We start from the raw sequence: 15236 nt of genomic DNA, 5'->3' as shown, positions 1-15236 counted from the left end.
AAATTCTAAGTAAATCTAGGAAAGAAGTTTATAAATGAAAAAAAAAAATCATTGGATCTTACATTCGCTTGACAGTGTTGCTTAAGAATTTCAAGTTTTAGTTTCGTAGGTCAAGAAGAGAGTACAAGGGACCTCCAAGGAATTCCAATGATGAAGCTCCCAATTCAGGAAATAAGGAAGACGACTACCTGACCCAGCAGAATGGCAAGTCAGAACAGGGGAAACAGAGGATTCCGCCTAGCAGGGGGTGGCCAATCTGCTCTACAAACTCCAGAACTGTCGATGTTGATGTACCAGCAAGAGAGCAAGGAATCCCCAAAGAAGATGGGCAACCACACATGACCAGCAAGAGGACCAAGAAGGCAAGCACCCCCAGGAAGGCTGGCTCCAAAAGGAGCCAGAAGTAAATTGAACCACCCCAAATGACCAAGTAATTTTTATTTTTCAGTTTTTGTTTTTTTAAGATGTCTGCTATGCATGTTGTGTTTCTGTTATCGTGCATGCTTCGTTGTGTATGTATATATGTATGTTTGTGTGCCTTCTCCCACTTAGCCCAATTCTTGGTCTAAGTGTGAGAAATTTTTGTTAATCTAACATGTGTTTGTTATTTGTGTTTTTCTGTTTATATCTTCTCACCTCCCCTTAGCCCATTGCTTGGCCTAAGTGTGAGAAGATTGTTGTGTATATACGTTATGTTAGTTGATGTTTGTGTCTTCTCCCACTTAGCCCAATTCTTGGTCTAAGTATGAGAAGTTTGTGTTTTTCTTTGTGTCTGTGATCTTTGTTTTGTTATCGCCACTAACTGCCCTGTTTTCCACCCCTCATTGGGATTGCTTTTGGGACAAGCATGACTGAAGTGGGAGGGGAGAGCAGTTAGCGCAGTTAGTGTCAAGATGTAAATAATCTGTTAGGTCTAAGAGTTTGTAGTTTTTTTTTAAGTTCTGTGTTTGTGTATTCATAACTGGTATAATAAATAGCAAAGCCCCTTAGGGAGAGTGTTTTGAAGAGAGAATACATGCTAATTTGTGAATCCTTTTCTCTAATAAATCAAAGTCAGTGGTATGAAGTACGAACGATAGAAAAGCCTTAATTTAAACTAATGGTGAAGCCTTACTATATAAGTGAGTTATGAGCCTAAACACTTTGAGTTAACATATACAAAAGAGGGCCGCCACTGGATGTGTAGGGAGAAGAGTCAAAAGGATAAAATAGGGGAAAAATAATTTAAAATCGGAGGTATAAGCTGGACGAAGTCCAGAAAAACAAAGGAAAAAGGTATAAGCTGGACGAAGTCCAAGGGATATGAAAAAAATATTAAAAAGGAGGAGAAAGAAGGAAAAGAATCCAAGGGCAGGAAGCAATAGTAACCTGACCCGGAATAAAGAAAAGGGACTTAGTAAAGAAACTCTCATAACCCGAAGCATCAGTGGTATGGCAAAATAAAGAGTGAATGATACTAACATCCCTGGTGAGGAATGAGTGATCGAGCGAATTCAACAAATGGTCAGAATTAAGCTATCTATCTGACGAACTGACAACTTGACTAGATAAAAGAATGGAGGGGGAAGATCTGAGGCTGTAAATACTTGGATTGACCTTAAACTTGTGGGGATGGCTGCTAGGAAAAATACCAGTTTATGCGTTAATGTGTTTTTCTTGTCTTGTCGTTTCTGTATGTGTGTTCGTGTTGCGTCTAGGTCTAGGAGTTTTTTGTTTCCCGTTTAGAAGTCAGTCAGTTGATAACCATGCATTGAAACTTGCCTTATTTCTTTTCTTGTCTTTCACCTGCTTGAGGACAAGCATGGTTTAAGTGTGAGCAGTTTGATAAGGCTCGTTTCATGCATTGCTTTTTGGTGATATCACATGTTTTTTTTGGAGAGATAATGCGCAATTTGAGATTAAGTGTGCAGATATTTGCTGGGTCAAGTAGATGCTGCAAATTGACCGAGCAGATGCAAAATGAGCAGAAAATGAGTAAAAAGTGTCAAAAGTCCGCTAGGTTAAGGAGAATTATCAGGAGGGCAGGTGTGTGAAAAATCTGCCTGACTCAGGAATGCACACAAATTACCCGGGGCGGGGAAAATGGAGCAGAAAAAGTGAAGAAAGGAACAGATTTAAAAGATCCTATTTTAAGGGTACAAACGTCAAATCATGAAGAGCATACCCTAGGGATTCGAGCTTGAAGCCTCCCTATATAAAGGGACCAACATGAATGAAGAAGAGGGCTTAACGCTATGGTAGTTAGGTAGGAAGTTCTCAGTAGCGCTTAACGCTACCATTCTCGTAGTTTAGGTAGGAAACTCTCATAGGCGCTTAACGCCACCGCTTTCTTTCTTAGCTTAGTTTAGTTTAGTTGTTGATTTCTTAGCTTAGTTCAATGGTTTCGACGGGGGAATTGACGACTCCGACGTTGGATCTTGCTTTCTTTACCGCTTTTGAGACGATGTAGTTAGATCTCGAGTTTCATTGGAGGAATTGACGACTCCGCCTTTGGATCTCGACCTATTTCTGGTTTTATGAAGCTTGGTGTTTATTTTCATGTTGATGATGCTATTTACTCATGTTTCTTGGATGCTTTTCGCAATTGGTGGCTTAGATGTTTAGATCCATGATGTTTACATGATTCCCAGTAGTGTAGAGGTTAAGATCTCGTTGTTCATGTGCTCGATTTCTGAGATTTGTTAGTTTAGGTGATGCATGCAAGGTTAATCTGTGTTTATTCCGCTTTCTGCTAGACCCAGTAGCTTAGATCTGTTAGTTTAGGCTTTAATTTCATGTTTAAATTTAGATCTGAGATTGATCTGTTTTCATGGTGTTAAATGCTCTGTTTTTCTGTATTTCCCGTAGGATTCATGAAGAAGACGAAGTTTGCTGGTGGTTAGAATCAGGTCTGCTTTAGTTTGTTAGTTGCAGCTTTCTTGTCAGTAGCTATTTAGGGAAATCTGCTATGTTGCTTTTCTTATGCTCCGCTGTCTGGCTGTTTTAGGAAACTTATTTGCTTGACCCAGGAAATTTGGTGAATGATCTAAAGTTAATTTTCAGTTTCAAATCATGATTGCAGTTACATTTGAAGCACCTTCAGTTCTCTTGATCCAGTAGATAGAATAGATTATGGTTTAAATTCTCAGGTCTAGTAGTTAAAAACTCAGCCCTTAATGAATGCGTGGCAGCAGCGATTACTCTTCCGATTGTGTCGTAGGAACAATCTCGAGTAGGTCCCTAGTCTTGGTGGTTGGACCCCGCTCTTGCCGCTTACACTTTTTTAATATTCGTTGCATTAGTGGGAGAAAATTATAAATCTTGTGAAAAGGGGGAACACGTGCACACGACACACGTGCAAAAATCCTCTCTCAAGAGCCTTTGTCTAGCGGCAAGGAGCTTAGACATTATTGCATGAGGTGTCTGAGTTCGAGCTCTCTGACATCAGTTATAATTTCCTCCTATCTATAGTATATGAGTTTATTTGTAATTACCTCCCTATATAAGGAGTTAATTTTTTTTAAACTACAAAGTACTTACTCGAACCTCTAAACTTTAAAAGAAGTTTCTTTTAAAGGAGAATCAATCATGGTTCCCTATCTACCCCGTGTTGACTCGACCCCCTAAACTATAAAAGAAGTTTTCTCAATTGCCTTTAGTTACGCTTCCTTAAATTGCTAATTCTATTAATGTAATGGTTTGGCAATAGTCAATCAAATCATCAATATTGTTGTTGTTGGAAATACTATAGTACGCTAAATGTTAAATCATCAACACATTTGTTCTTAATTTAGTTTATTTTGGAATTAAACTATATTTTTTCATTGTGGGTCAGGCATGGCCGAGGGTCGAGGTTCAAAAATGGTGGTCGGTTATAGTCATGGGACACAAGGTATGTGATTATGTGTAGCACTCTATAATAACTGAGTAATTTATTTTTAATGAATTTCACACGGACGCTCATATGTCGTCAATGAAGATCTTCTCCACAAGTAGTAGTAATATGGGGTGTATCAAACCCAACAAAAGAGAAAAGACAAGACGTGGTTGGTCTTTTCGTGAAGGAAGGAAGTGGGACAATGGTTTAATAACTGAATACCCTCATTTGAAGATGCTTTGAAATGTGATTTCTCTAAAACTAATATAAGGGCTTACCCTCACATTGTATAAAAAATGACTACATGGACGAAGAGTTGTTACTCGCTGCAAGAAACTCTCAGTCGCAGACTCGTAGTGGGATTGAATTCAAACTCAATGGGGATCACGGGATTGAGTGTGAGAACGAACAACAGATCATCTATGTATTTTATAAAATTTATTTATACTATTACAACTCCGTGGATTTATTTTCAAACTTTAGGTTTTGAAATGATAATGATATTTGATCTTTATGCCTCATGTTAACTGAAATGCTGAAAACACATATTTGGTCATGACCGAGCGAATGGCATGAACATTGAAGATATCTCGAATCTATTAATGTACTAGATGGATATGACAAATAGGGAGCATGAGAGTCGATTGGTGATTACCATGTCAACTTAGAGACGTTTTTTGCGAATGGGAATGTTCAAGATAGTATTCTCAACGATGTAGCGGAGGAAAATGTGTCCAAGGCAAAAGAGATTACCCACCTCCAAAACAATCCTATAAAAATTACAACATTGGTGATGGGGTGGATGTTTCTTTGATTTGTTTAGTGAAATGCACAATGACAACAATTCTCAAATGAAAGTCTTATCTTACAAAATCGGTAATGAAATTGCTATAAGCAAGGGATGGAATGAGGTATACGATCATTTGGGCCAAATTCTTGGGCTAACTATTCACGACAAATTTGACGTGTGTGACACCCTCATTAAAGAAACAGATCGGCTAGAGTTCTTTATGGGCTTACCCGATGAGGTCATCGGGTAATTATGTTGGCATTGGTAGAACGGGAAGACTTATCTAGTACTTGGTTTTTTTTATTTATTTAATGGATATTGTTTCCTTTTATTAAGCTTCATTGTTCCTTTAATTTTCACTTTAAAATAGTGAGAAATTATCCACTATTCTTCTAGTAATTTTGGAGATATCATTTACCATATTGTAACTCTCCAAGTTTGATATATATAAAACATACTACCCTCCGTCCCATAAAAATATATGCACTTTTCATTTTCGTCAGTCCTATTAAAATATGGGCATTTCCATTTATGAAAAGTTATCCCAATTTATTAACTCTATACATCATGTTATTTACAAACTTATAACATTATTAGAAAACTAATAATAATGGGGTCTCACTATCCACTAACACTATTTGAACTACATTTCTCCTTTTATCTCTTACTTACCAATTTTATCTTAATTCTCATGTCATATCATATGTCCATATTTTTATGGGACGGGGGGAGTATATTCTCTTTGTTAGCAAGTGTCTTGGTGAAACCTACCAAGTATTCGACAAAAGTGTACAGTAACTTATAGAGGTATAAAACATATTACACACACTAAATGCTCGACGAATATCCTCTCTGCTAGCAAGTATCTTGGTGACACCTACCCAAATATTCGACAAAAGTACACAATAACTTATAGAGGTATAAACACATTACACATACCAAATGCTCGACGAATTCAAAGAAAGGGAAATTTATCGAAAAAAAGATAAAAGAACTCCTCTAGACCTTTGTCTATAACCAAACAATACTAGATTGCAAGGCATATATTCCCTTTCAAAGACTATGTATATATTCAAATACTTTAATTATGAAAATGAAAGAAATCCTAAGACCTTTTTTTAAAAAATGGAATAACTTAAGAAGACTCACATTTTTTAATAAGTATGCCTAAATCATTTCACTCACATATTACTAAAAAATTAATACCAGTATTATAAAAATAAGACATATATTTTGCTAATTTTTTATTCATTTTCTTTCACACTCCCTTCGTCTCAAGGTAGGTTGAGTCATAATATTCCTTTTTCTGCTTGTCCCAAAATAGTTGAGTCATTTCCTTTTTTGGTAAAAACTGTATTCTCTCTCTTACTTTACAGTCACTTTTCTTTATTACTTTATTTTCCTCTTACTTTTTTCCTTCTCCACTTTAACCTTTAACAAATCAATTTCTTAAATCCCGTGCCAAAAAAAATGCCCCCTACTACCTTAGAACGGAGGGAGTATATATCTTAAATCCGTGCAAATCAAAGTGGGGACTATACATGGGAGACGGAGGAAGAAGTTGTTTTTAATGTCGTCCAGAAATTACTGCTCCCTTCGGTCCCTAATAGAAGTCTCATTTCACTTTTACAGTACTCCATCCGTCCCTCTGTAGTAGAGACGTTTCTTGTCGGCACGGGATTTAAGAAATTGTGTTAAAAGTGAGTTAAGTGAAGAGAGAATAAAGTAGGAAAAGAAAAAGGTAGAGAGAGGAAGAGATAATAAAGTAAGAGATAAGAAAAGTTGGTGCTTTTTGCCAAAATAGGAAATGACTCAGCTACAGTGAGACAACCAAAAAGGAATACGACTCAGATACAGAAGGACGAAGGGAGTACTATTTTTGGCAAATGGACCTCATATTCTCCTAACTCACTCCATTCACATTCTAATAATTGAATCCCACCATAAACTCTGATGGGCCGGCCCAATCAATTTGGGCGCCCTTCCTCCACTTTTAATAATTCCCTGGACTCCACCGCTCGCTATTAATTCCCTCCCCTTTTCAAACCCTCTTTCCGCCACCGCCGTCACACTCTTCTTCTCCTTCGCCGCCGTCGAAATGGGCGCTATTGATACCTTAGCTAAAGGAGCTATGGACTCATCGAAGAAGAAGCGCAAGAGAAACAGAGACAAAAGCAAAACTCCAAAGCCCCCAAAAAACGAAGAAGAGGTGCAAGTAGACGACTTGAAACACGACGCCGTAAGCGAAATGGATGAGGAAGAAGAAGTGGTCGTGGAGGAGGAGGAGAAGAAAGAGAAGAAAAGGAAGAAGGAAATTAACACAGCTGGAGAAGCCGGAGAAGAGATAGAGAAGGAGGAGAGTGGTTTGAAGAGTGAGATGAAGGTCAATTCGTCAGGGATTATGAGCAGCGAAGCTTTTGAAGCGCTACCGATATCAAAGCCCTCTATGGATGCCATTAAAGATATGAAATTTGAGTACATGACTCAGGTAATTAAAGAGTTCCTTTTAGGAATCATTCGTAATGTAATCTAGAATTGCTGATTGTTTGTGCTTTTTTATTTGTGTTGGGTGATAAAGATTCAAGCTAGATCAATTCCGCCGCTATTGGAAGGAAAAGACGTTCTTGGAGCTGCAAGGACAGGTTCTGGAAAAACGCTTGCCTTTTTGGTTCCAGCTGTTGAATTGCTTTTTAACATACGGTTTACCCCTCGAAATGGAACTGGTGTTATTGTCATTTGTCCAACGAGGGAGTTGGCCATACAGGTACCTTTTTCATTTTCATTATTATTGGTAATGCCCCACATAAACCTTAATATTTGCCCCTCTTTGGCTATGCTGAAGATTGAATTGAATGGTTTAGCTACAGTTGATTTCACCTGTTGTTTGTTACTGCGGGCCATCTGTTTTATGGATTTACAATCATGTATTTGTAGTCGTCTAAGCTTGGGTAGAGTTATACATCTTATTACTAACTTTTCTAGGGTATTAGTGGTTGGATTTTCCTTCTACTAAGTTTTTGTTTCTTGTTTGCTTTACTTATCTAGGTAACTTGTGCATTCAGATTTTGTGAATCATTTTGTGGTATTGTGAACTCACGGTCTGATGGCATCCCTTAAAAACCTCTTTGTGCACTTCAGACTTCAGTTCACCTAAACCAAATCTTGTCAAGCTCATTGTGCCATTTTTAATTAGCTGATTGATGAACTACTGTGGTGGTGGTTCATGATTTGTTCGGATTGGGTGTGCTATACACTCCTCTATATACCCCCTCACTCCAATTTGTAACCTAAGAATTGACACCATTTGGTTGCAGAGAGATCCTTTAAGTTGAATGTTCTTGTTTCAAGACTTAACTTTAGCTAAATGATGCAGACACATGCTGTAGCTAAGGACCTTCTGAAGTATCATTCGCAGACACTGGGATTGGTAATTGGGGGTGCAGCACGAAGAGGGGAAGCAGAGCGTATTGCCAAAGGAGTTAATCTTTTGGTAGCAACCCCTGGTCGGCTTCTTGACCATCTCCAAAATACAAGGGCTTTATGTATAAAAATCTGAAGGTATGACTGCATCCACTCAATGTTTCCCTGCATCACCCCATGTCCCAGCTTGATTCTTATTGTGCTTTTATTTAAATGGAGTACTTGCTGTAATAAGCATTTCCATTCCAGTGTTATTCTGTATTGAAGAAACTTCTTTTTACATACCTAGAAGGATGCTCCTGATGAGCCTTTTCTATGCTGCATCTTATTTGTTACCAATGAGAAAGTTATGAACATTGCTAATATTCTACTTACTGCATAACATGTTCTAATTACTACCACAGATCACTTTATCTTTGTTGTAAAGTTTAGTCTATTTTTTGTTGTTAGACGACTCTTGCCTTACTTCTATCCTATGCTCATTTTTTGGAATATGCAAATCAGTTTCTTTGTGGTGAAATTTTAAATACAGAGCTTTCCCGAACAATACATCCTTCTGTGTTTAGTCTATTTTTGTTGTCAGACACCTCTTACCTTCTATGCTCATTTTTTGGAATATGCAGTGCCTTGTGATTGATGAAGCTGATAGGATTCTGGAAGCTAATTTTGAAGAAGAAATGAAGCAAATTATTAAAATTTTGCCCAAGGTACATATCACCAGAGCTAGTTAAGCAATTCTTTCCACACAAGTATTCATTATTGGATATATACTTCTTGTGTGTTTCTCATGGATAAGAATCTGGAAGTCCTTGGTTGACTTATTTGGATCATACTCTGTTTTAATGTCATTGGAAGTATAAATTTTAGGTCTTCAATATCAAATTTTCTTGGTGAATAATTGGTTTATTTACTCTGTGGTAACTCATGTCTTACCTCTAATATGCTACCTTATGTAGGAGAGGCAAACAGCTCTTTTCTCAGCTACACAAACAAAGAAGGTACATCTATTCTTTTGCAGGAGAAAGTCTCTCTGTGTTGCTTTTGGGAAAAAAACTAGTAAACTGATAGTAATCCAACATCTAAATTTGAAATGGTAATATTGAATTATCTACTTGTCTGATCTGCCAATGCTTAGGCCTCAAAATTAAATTATCATAGTATGTTTGAATTTTGCTGGAAGTTAAAACAAAAGAGTAGTTTCCAGCTTATGGGATTGTAATGTTTTTATTTGCTATATGATGACAAACTAAAAAGGAGACCTTATACTCATTTCAGGTTGAGGACCTTGTAAGGTTGTCATTTCAGACAAAGCCAGTTTATATTGATGTGGATGATGGAAGGAAGAGGGTGTGGAAGTTGTTCACTTTCTCTTTTTGTTTATATGGTTAAACATTAAACTTCTAAACTAAGTAAAATTAAATGATTAGGTCACCAATGAAGGGCTGCAGCAAGGTTATTGTGTTGTCCCTTGTGCCAAGAGATTTAATCTTCTCTATTCCTTCTTGAAGAAAAATCTGACAAAGAAAGTCATGGTTTTCTTCTCATCTTGCAATTCTGTCAAGTTCCATTTCAGAACTTCTTAGATACATTCAGATCGATTGTGATGATATACATGGCAAGCAAAAGCAGCAGAAAAGAACTCTACCTTTTTTGATTTCTGCAAAGCTGAGAAGGGTATCTTATTGTGTACGGATGTTGCTGCACGTGGGCTTGATATTCCTGCAGTGGTATGTTTTTTTACTTGTGATAAGCTGATCTTTATTTCTGAGAGATACGCTGCTTGCGGTAATAATCTGTTTACCCTTCTTTCTGTAGGACTGGATTGTGCAGTATGACCCTCCTGATGAGCCCAAGGTAATGAAAACCAGTTCCTGTCAAATTGACGGTTGTATATCCATAATGTTTTTAGTGTCCTGCCCACCCTTCCTAACACGAGGTGTCAATGCTTTCAGGAATACGTCCATAGAGTTGGTCGAACAGCTCGTGGGGCAGGTGCGAAAGGGAATGCTTTGCTTTTCTTGATTCCAGAAGAGCTTGGCTTTCTGAAATACCTCAAGGTAGGAGTCCTATGTTATTCCATGGAAATATTGTATGACAATTGATTTGGCCATAATAGAAATAAGCCTACACTCACCAGTGCAATGTTACATTAATCTAGTTCTGTTGCTGGAGTCCTGGGCTTTACCATTCCATAATGAATAGCTTCAACCAAATTTCAAATAGGGAGTTGTTTCCTTAGTTAAAGTCCTTTCAGTCGATTAACATATGGAACTGAAGTTTTATGTTCCTCAATCAATCATGGATGTTCTCCGGCAAACTGTGAAGGCTGAAGATCTCTTTTAGTTCTATATTCAATGAAAAATCTCTTTGTTTCATTATATCCATTAATCCAGCTGTTATTGCTTTTATTAGTATTAGAAATGTGGCATGCCATATGATGCAATTTCGTATGCTTATTGTCTTGTTTTTTTATTATTCTCTGAAAATGTGATTACTGGAATTTCAGGCTGCAAAAGTGCCAGTCAAAGAGTATGATTATGATGAGAAGAAAATAGTGAATGCCCAATCTAAATTGGTATGTTCTTGTTCACAAGGCTTTCAATTAGTTGTTTCTTAGTAAGTACACTTCCCTCTGTATCTGGTTATGTTAGAACTCAACTGTCATTATGCTTGTGATACAGGTAAACATAATCTCTGAAAACTATCATTTGAACAAGTCAGCTAAAGATGCCTACAGATCTTACATTCTCGCGTACAATTCACACTCTATGAAGGACATCTTTAATGTTCACAGGCTTGATCTAGAGGTATTTCATATCCTTCTAACTGAAACATTTGTCATGTGCATACCGAAATAAATGTATTACGGAATGTGGCTGTAGAACTAGTTAATTTTCCTTGGTGTAATTCACATCTAAATTATTTTGACCACTAAACTTTTTATCAATTTTTTGTGCATAGGAGAATAAAGTTAAGGCCTAGGGATGTCAGTTCAGCCCAAAATTGCGGGGTGACCCGATTAGCCCGCTAAATAATAAATACTATAAAGGATTAGGGCTGAAAAATCGTTACACGTTTAAGTATTGGATTACTCGGGCATGCCTATTCGGCCTGGCGAGTTGAGCGGGCTAGCCTGTCAGCTACACTAAAATAAATAAAAAATTAGGGACACAGGTTGTACAAGGTGATGCTGGAATGTTTAGGGTTAGGGTTGATAATTTGTAAACCGATTAGCATGCAAACTGAATAGGGCTGGCCCATTGACATCTGTATATGGAGTGCCTTTTTTTTATCTGTATATATGTATGTCACTATGAGCGCAGTACTGTTGTGCACAAATACCATAAAAACACCTCTATCATATTGGAATTTATGATTTTATTTTCGCATCTTGCTGATTCTGGTTCTTGGCAGGCTGTGGCTGCTTCATTTGTTTCAGTTCACCTCCTAAAGTGAACTTAAACATTGATAGCAATGCCTCTAAGTTCAGGAAGAAATCACATAAAAGTGATGGAAGCCGACATGGGTTTCAGCAAGAGCAACCCGTATGGAAGGAAAGGTGAAGATGACACGCGACAGTTTGTCAGATATTAGTCAAAGGTTCTGTATCCATACCAACATATACTTGTGTCATCAGCGAAAGGATGAGCTCCGGATATCATTCCGTTTTGCGACGAGTTTGGACTGTAAGCAGTTTGCTATAGTTTGTATGTTGAATCTGTTCTCCCTCACAAAGTACTTCTGTACCCACAATTTTGGAGCTCTAGTTCACGTTTCTTCATATAGTTGTTGCTACAACTGATTTGGATGAGAAACAATTCTTGATTTGTCATTGATTTGTTCTCGTCTTGATCTTCTCATTTATTCGTAGTGTTAACCATGTGTCCTTCCATCATACTGAATGCAGGAAATATTGTAACCTATAGTTGGAATTTTAAAGGTTGGAAGATGAATGTTTAGTTTTATCACTTGAAATATTTTGACTAAAGTTACGGATATAGTATGAGAATATTTTGACTAAAGTTACGGATATAATATTTTGACTCATTGTCATATTATTATCTATTTACGAGAAAGTTATGGGTTATTTTAATTGGAGTGGCGTGACTATAACTCATTATCATGATTATTCATATCTTGAGTTCTCATTCATATCTTGAGTTCTCATTTGATCTGATATGTCCTCTAAAGGAGAATAGCCGATCTCCAAAAAAGACAAATTAACCTAATTTATCATTTGGAGGACTTTTTTTAGTACAACATTAAGTGGCCTTCAAAAAGCAATAGAAGTGTTATGAGTTCTCATTTTATCCAAGCATACCCTCCAAAGGAAGATAACATATCTAGGCGATTGACCAAAACACTCCTATGTTTACATTTGGAGGAGGACTTTGCGTTGCAAGCACAACCCACCCATCCAAAATGAAGTTTTCTCATAAGAGACATGAGGTTCTTCTTGCCTTTCCCATTTATTGTAGACTTTACTAAGTTTTAAGGAGGGGAGATGTAAATCTGTGTTTGGGTTTCTTTAGCTCTTTTTGTTATACAAATTTTTTATCAGTGGTGCTTATGTTTTGTGCATGCCAAATTAATACATGGTGATCTTACTTCTGACGTCTCACTAGGAGCAAACTTACATAAAAAAAAACTACAGAGCTATGTGTATATGTTAGGAATACACCAGACCGGCCGGAGAACATCGATCCTACGGAAGGGGATAATGCAGGCAAGACAACCGGCGGGGTGAGTAGTGAAGGGGAAGAAGCAGCGACGGATATGGATGAGGGACCGAAGGAAGTGAACGCCGACAAGGTGACGGCGGGAAGGAAGTTGAGATCACGCGAGAACCTCAAGGCTCCGGATCGGTACCAAGATATGTCACCAAATAAGACTAACGAGAGTTGTGTGATCCTTTTTTACTGCTCTATGTTATTTTTGGATATTTTTGTTTAAAACTGTTATTTTTGCGTTTAGTGTCGGGCCGAATATATAAGCCCCGTTAGGGTTTTCTTTGTTGGTTCTTTCCCGAATGTCTAGGTTAAGTCGAACCAACCTTAGGGTCCTTAGTCATATAAATAGGGCTATTTCGTTGATGACGTTTAATTAATGAAATATTTTGCCCACAACTTGTATTGTTTTGCAAGATAATCTTTCAACCCTAAGCTGCCGACGGGATTCACCAGCGCCAGCCACTTCGAACACTGCCGCCGAGTCTGGTCTGGCCGTCGGTGCTTGTCCGAATCAACTAGACGATAGTAATCGGATTTGTTACGGAGCATGTCTGTAACATCTGGTGCTTTCATCCAGTACTCATGGCTACACACAACACCACCAACACCGACCCTCCACGCGGGTCGCGACAGGCGCTAACACAACGCCGATCAATCAGGTCGATACCTCGCGCAACACCGGTAAAACAATCACGGATTGAGATCAATCAACGCATGATGGAACGCTTTGATAAATTGGAATCTAGGATTGAGATCTTGGAAACACTGGGGATTCACGTCCCGTGCCCTAGGTATAATTCTGGCGATGAGGATGAACATGAGTATGATGATCACAGGGCACAATTATGCCAGGGTTTTGAGATGGAGGGCAGACACAATAACATGGATCTCTGGAACCGAAGGGGCGCAGGTAGGGGTCGACGTGGCGATCGTAATGGGGCTGGGCTGTACCGAGAGAGGGGTGGTCGTAATCAACCACGACGGGGCGGTGCCTACGACCAGCAGTTTGGGCGTCCCCGAAACTGCAACAATTGGGACCCACCTCAGTACAGGCATGGCAATTGGGAAGATGAGGAACAGTTTGGTAATCGCAACGCGACGTGTTGGGACCCGCCTCAGCAGCGGGCCCGTTTTAATTAGCCGGGGTACGATCCAAAGGGGTGTGAAGATGGTAACCCCCTATTTTGACGGTTCCGATGCAGCTAATTAGATTTCGAGAGTCCAATATTGTTTTGACCATGTCATGATTCCAGAGGAGGATCGTTTGCATTATGTGGTTATGTTGTTTGACCCCCCCGACTTCCAAATGGGTTTTTAATTATCGAGCAAATAATGAGTTTGTGACTTGGCCGGAATTCTTGGAAGACGTTCGACATAGGTTTGATCCTCAGAGCTTCAAAAACTACACAAGACTTATTGCGAAGTTGGTCCAAACTGGCACAGTTGGGGAATACCACGCCACTTTTGAATGATATTTGAATCGTGTGGGGGATCTTTCGGAATCATCTCTAATACCGATATTTATCGCAGGGCTTAAAAAACCGATCCAAGAAAAGTGGAGCTCCAACAGCCGACGTCCCTCGCAACTGCTATGGCTTTGGCACTTCGGCTAGCCGCGACCCAGGAGGAGAGACAACAACAGTCAGCAACCTTCTCACGCAGACAATGTTCAGGCCGTGACAATTGATCTTCCTTATCCTTGGGTCCAGGAAACGCGCACGGTTCCCTGCAGGCATACCGACAACACAGGCAATGAATCCTTCGGGTCGGGACCAGGATAAACCGTGGTTTCAACCTATTAAAGTGTCTAACGCTGAAAAGGCGGAGAGATCGCGGATGGGCATATGCTAGCATTGCCCCGAGAAGTGGGCGGTGGGCCATGTCTGCAAGGTGAAATTATTATGTTACTTGGGCGAGGATTTGGAGGAGGAACAGGGTGAAGAGGGTTTAATATGAAAGAGGAGATTATTACAGCCGATCTATCACATCTCCATTCGTTGGACGGTCAGAACCGTTCGACACCGTTTCATGTGGTTGGCTCAATTGGTAGGACGAAGGTGGGGGTGTTTGATGAGGCTCGTTTCATGCACGTGTTCTATTGGTAAAACTACATCAAATTCTATAAACTAACAGCCATTTTTGAGCCAGGTATGTGTGAAATCCGCCATTTTCAGAGAAAGGAACAAATCAATAGGGCGGACGAAAGGAACAAAAACTGCGGCTTTGAGTTGATCAAGTCAAAAATCAAAAGGATCCGGCAGGAGTTCTGCATTGGGAGATATAGCTAAAGACCCCACCACCAAATGTGAAGGGCAGGAATGACATTTCAGAGAGGATGGTACCCTAGGGATCATAGCCCTACGCCTCTCTATATAAAGGAAGCCCGACATAAGAAAAAGGGAGTCCTGCCAGTGGTGAAATGGGAGGTCTCATAAGCTTT

At 39.0% G+C, this 15236-nt stretch overlaps 1 pseudogene; it reads left to right on the top strand.

Moving 5' to 3' along the window:
- The first annotated feature begins 6663 nt into the window (after positions 1–6663).
- LOC121790281 lies at positions 6664–12031 on the top strand (annotated as a pseudogene).
- Positions 12032–15236: the final 3205 nt, after the last annotated feature.

This window comes from Salvia splendens, unplaced genomic scaffold, assembly GCF_004379255.2.
Source record: "Salvia splendens isolate huo1 unplaced genomic scaffold, SspV2 ctg46, whole genome shotgun sequence".
NCBI lineage: Eukaryota > Viridiplantae > Streptophyta > Magnoliopsida > Lamiales > Lamiaceae > Salvia > Salvia splendens.
Note: the sequence above shows the minus strand (reverse complement) of the source record. Positions and strands in the feature narration are given on the sequence as shown.